At 50.5% G+C, this 5,458-nt stretch overlaps 1 pseudogene; it reads right to left on the minus strand.

Moving 5' to 3' along the window:
• Nucleotides 1-2,136: 2,136 nt before the first annotated feature.
• On the minus strand, nt 2,137-3,525 carry LOC102425484 (annotated as a pseudogene).
• Nucleotides 3,526-5,458: the final 1,933 nt, after the last annotated feature.

Here is a 5,458-nt window from a genome sequence, read left to right on the forward strand (position 1 = left end):
CCAGTGATGGAGCTGGGCAGGAGCGGAGCCCCCATCGGGGGGCGGCTGCAGCTGGGGGGTCCCCTGCCAGGCCTAATGCCTCAGCCAGAGGCGTTAGTCCCGGGCAGGGGCAGCTGCAGCTGTGGGTCACTGCTGCCTGGGCCTAACGCCTCGGCCAGAGGCGTTAGTCCGTGCACGGCTGGAGCCCACGATCGCTGGGCGGCTGCAGCTGGAGTGGTCCCCTGCACAGGCATAATGCCCTGGCCAGAGGCATTTAGGCCTGGGCAGGGGCGGTGCCAGCGATCACGGGGCGGCTGCAGCTGGGGGGGTCCCCTGCCCAGGCCTAACACCTCGGGCAGGGGCGGAGCCCGAGATCGGGGGGCGGCTGCAGCCCGCAGGGGTGGCTGCAGCTGCGGGTCCCGCTGGCTGCCCGGGCCTAACGCCTCGGCCAGAGTCATAAGGACCGGGGCAGGGGCGGAAGCCCGCGATCCCGGGGCGGCTGCAGCTGGAGGGGGTTCCCTGCCCAGGCCTAATGCCTCGACCAGAGGCATTAGGCCTGGGCAGGGGCAGTGCCAGCGATCATGGGGAGCAGGGGCAGAGTCGCTGATGGTGGGAGCTTGGGGTCCCCTGCCCAGGCCTAATGCCTTGGCCACAGGCGTTAGGCCTGGGAAGGGGTGGAGCAGGAGGTCCCTTGGAGAGCTGTGGGTCCCCTGCCCAGGCCTAATGCCTGGGTGAGAGGCATTAGGGCGGAGCCGTCAATCGCAGGGAGCAGGGGCAGAGTTGGCGATGGTGGGGTGCTTGGGGTCCCTTGCCCAGGCCTAATGCCTTGGCCAGAGGTGTTAGGCCTGAGCATGGGCAGATCCAGTGATCGTGAGCAGGGGCTGTGTGGGCGATCGTAGGGAGCTGGGGGTCCCCTGCCCACCCTGATCCGGGACACCCTTCAGGGCAAACCAGCTGGCTCCCACCCATGCACCAGGCTTCTATCCTATATAATAAAAGGGTAATGTGCACATGCAATTTTTTTTTCCAAATATATTTTATTGATTTTTTACAGAGAGGAAGGGAGAGGGATAGAGAATTAGAAACATCGATGAGAGCGAAACTTCAATCAGCTGCCTCCTGCACACCCCCTACTGGGGATGTGTACGCAACCAGAGTACATGCCCTTGACGAGAATTGAACCTGGGACCCTTCAGTCCGCAGGCCGACGCTCTATCCACTGAGCCAAACCCGTTAGGGCAGTAATTGCAAATTGACCCTAACAGCAGAACGACTGGGAATGACTGGTCACTATGACACACACTGACCACCAGGGGGCAGATGCTCAATGCAGGAGCTGCCCCCTGGTAGTCAGTGCACTCCCACAGGGGGAACTCTGCTCAGCCACAAGCCAGGCTGACGGCATCACAGCAGCAATGGTGGGAGCCTCTCCTGCCTCCTCAGCAGCTCTATGGATGTTCAACTGCAGCTTTGGCCCGCTGGCAAGTGGACATCCCCCAAGGGATGTATCACTGCCAGCTTAGGCACAATCCCCCAGGGAGCAGGCCTAAGCCAGCAGGTGGACATCCCCCGAGGGGTCCCAGACTGCGAGAGGGCACAGGCTGGGCTGAGGGACCCCCGAGTGCACAAATTTTTGTGCACTGGGCCTCTAGTTTTTAAATATAAAGCATTTAAAAAGACAAATCAAAATGCCTCAGTAACTTTGTATTCAAATCAAATTTTATCTATTTAAATGTTACATTTTCTTACCACTAATAAGCCTTTATTTTACTCAAACTGATCAATAAATTTTCCATTCTGAAGTATCTTCTTTGCCCAATTAATTCAAAGGAAAACACCAAAATAATTAGTAAATAAAAATGTAGGGTTTTTAAAAATATATTTTTTACTGATTTTCGGAGAGAAAGAGAGAGAGAGAGAAACATCAATGATGAGAGAGAATCATTGATCATCTGCCACCTGCACACCCCCTACTGGGGATCAAGCCCACAACCTGGGCATGTGCCCTGTTTGGGAATTGAATCACGACCTCTTGATTCATAGGTTGACGCTCAACCACTGAGCCACACCAACCGGGCTACACACTCTTTTTATTTGTTTTGAAATATTATTAAACTTTAAAAGTGTTCAAAGTTTGTAATTCCTAGTAGGAGAACATTATCTGAATGAACACTCTAATGGAAAACCACTATAAAATATTACAGCTTTATGTGGGGCAGAGAGGTAAGGATTCTCTTCAAAGCTTTCTTCATGAGAAGTTCAGAGGTACACTGGTTTGTATTTTGCAACATCCATTTGGGAGATTTAGGTTGCTTTTCCTCCAGCAAGGATTTTATTTGTAAGAAGGGCATTACACTTGACCCCCAAATTTGGCTGACAAGTTACTGATGAGATTAACAACCTCTGGGTTGCTCTGATATTTTGACATATTTGCCAGGTTCTGGGCCACATCCTGAAAGGCCACTGTAACTTCTGGATCCTGCATGGATTCAATAACCTCTGGATCACAAATAATTTCATTGAGCCCAGGCATTCCTACTATTCAGGCATGCCTCTTCCCAATCCAGGCATTCCTCCAGAAAAGAATTATCAGGCATTCTTCAAGGAAAGCTAGCTGGAAATGAGCCATACAGAGCTCCTGATTGTCCTCTGGCTTCTTCCTCCCTCTTGGCTCTCTCATTTTGTTAGGAGTCTTCTTAACCCTTTCCATTCTTTCTTTGACCTCTCACTCTTCAGGTTTCCACTCATTTCTTCCAATGTTCTGCAATTTTCTGGGCCCTTGGTTGAACTTCCTTCATCATTGCACTAGCATCTTCATCATAATCCAATTTACACACAGGGTCAATATAATGGACTGCTTCTTCCCAGTGGCCCAGAAGTCTGTGTGCTCTGCCTCGCCATTTGTAAGGCTGAGCTAAATCACGATTTATTTCAGTAACTCTGTCGGTCTCCAATGGCAGCATTTGGCTTCTGTAATTTGATGAAGACACTGGCTCTCTTGGCATACAGAATGGCCAAGCGAGGATTCAGCTTGATGGCATCTGTGAACAAGTCAATGGCTTTCTGTAGTTCACCATTACTTAGGGCATCAATGGCAGCCACATTTTTATCATTTGCCTGATCCATCATGTCCTCAGTTATCTCTACACTTTCAGCTCTCATTTCTTGAGAGGCATCAGAATTGGGTTCAATCACACCTTCATGGTCATCTCCGAGATCATTTTTCTCACTTAATGTTTCCTCTGATTTTACATTTTCTGCTACCTTCTTACTGTCTGTTTTTTCCTTCTTAATATTTTCCTCTGATTTAGTTTTATGAGTAACAGGTAGTATTTTACACCTCCCCATGCGGCTCATCCACTCTCCCAAGAAGGTATTTCCTCAGTATGCAGAATGCTTGGATCCTGCTTACACATTTACACCAAGGCCCAAAGCTCCCTCACTTCGCACAGGTCTATGGTCATGAAGCTGAGGAAGGCCACAGGTGAGGATGAGGCTTCAGCCTATTTCCAGACTGCAGCACTAGCTCAATGTGACCATGTAGAAGCGGCTTACATACTTTATCTTGAAAATATCTTTTTCACACAGACACACAGATATTGGCAAATATTGATATCAATCCATGAGCTAGGTATTTCCAAGCATATGTTTTTTTAATGTTATTTTTCAATTACAGTTTACATTCAATATTATTTGTTATTAGTGTAAGGTGCACAGCATAGTGGTTAGATCATGTAAAATATATTTTACAAAGTGTTCCTCCTGATATTTCCACTACCCACCTGACACCATACATAGTTATTACAATATTTTACTCTATTCCCTATGCTGTGTTTTATATTCTCATGACTATTTTGTAACTATCAATCTGTACTTCTTAATCCTTTTTCCTATTTCACTCAGTCCCCTTCTGGCAACCATGAGTCTGTTCTCTGTATTTATGAGTTTGTTTCTGTTCTGTTTGTTTGTTTGTTTTGTACTTTAGATTCAACATGTAAATGAAATCATATATTTGTCTTTCACTGACTGACTTATTTCACTTAACACAAGCATATGATTTTAATTGAGCATATTTATCTCTTGGACAACATTTATAGAATTTTGTTAGATTTTTCTCTCAATATTTGCCTTTTAGCATGTCATTATATTATAGACTAGAGGTCCAGTGCACGGAATTCGTGCATGGGTGTGGTCCCTAGGCCTGGCCAGTGATCAAAGCATGAGCGTCTGGTATGGAAGGGCAGGTCCCAGCTGACCTCTAGGCCCTGGGCAGCACCTGGGCCCTTGGGCCCCATGTGCCCCCCTCCGCCTGAGTCCTGGCACCCAAGTCCCCACACGGAGATGCAGTGAGCATGGCTGGACGCTGTGGGGCTGGGGGCACAGCGTGGGGCCTCTGGGCCGCCCAGCAGCTCTGCACAGAAGTCAGATGGGCAACGCACTCTCTCCTGGCCAGCCTCGCAGACTGGCTCCTGCGCAAACCCACCAGGAGTCGACCAGCCCCTGCGGTCCCAGCAGCTGCAGCCTGGCTCACCCAGAAGAGGTCACACAGGTGTGGGGCAGGCTCCTCGCAGGCGCCCAGCACCTGAGCACAGGGGCTTCTCTGGTGCAAGCCCTGGCCTCCCGGGAGAGGGTAACAGGGAGATTGAGTGGGAGCTCAGTGGACATCTCACATTCTCACTGCACATCTGTCCCAGTTATTCCTGCCCCCAGGTAGCCGGCGAGAGGTGTCAGCCCCCTGCCCAGGCGCTGTGGGAGGTTGGTCACCCGCCATCCATCCCCAGTTCCCTGTCCCAGCCCAGGGTCCAGTCTCAATCGGGCGATCAGGGCCTGCCGGCCACTGGTCTCCGTCTACCGGACGATTGGTCAGGGCCGGGCCCCCCGCCCAGCTCCCTCAGCACCTGGGAGCCGGGTGGTGGCCCTGACCCCTGCTGCTGCTGCTGGTTGCCGTCTGTGGGGTGATCAGTTGGTGCTGGGCGGCAGCCCCACCTCCCCACTGCCACCACTGGTCACGATTGGAGGGGCGAATGGGGCCGTGCTTACACTTGCCTTAGCCTGGTGTCGCCTGCTCACCTGCTCCACCATCCCCCGTGGTCCCACTCTCCTCAGAGCAGGCAGTGCCTCTACTGCTGACCGCTGCCAGTGCTGCATCGCTACCCCCTGGTGGTCAGTGCCTGTCATAGCGAGCAGTCAAATTCCCAGTAGAACAATTTGCATATTAGGCTTTTATTATATAGGATTAGTCACTTCCAATTGAAGTTTATGTGGAAGCTGCTCAATTGCACAGTTAGGTGAGTGTGAAATATGGAAATTTCCTTTGCACTTTCATAGAGGTCTGAAAAAAGCTGCTGGAACTATTGTCTGAGCTTGGATATATATCCACAGCAACTATGGGTGGAAATAGAGATCTCGCTCCTTATTTTAACTTCTGGCAGCATGGGAAGCATATAAAACAGCCCGACAGTACTTTAATTTGAATGAT

Source organism: Myotis lucifugus, unplaced genomic scaffold (genome assembly GCF_000147115.1).
Source record: "Myotis lucifugus unplaced genomic scaffold, Myoluc2.0 scaffold_2, whole genome shotgun sequence".
Taxonomy (NCBI): Eukaryota; Metazoa; Chordata; class Mammalia; order Chiroptera; family Vespertilionidae; genus Myotis; species Myotis lucifugus.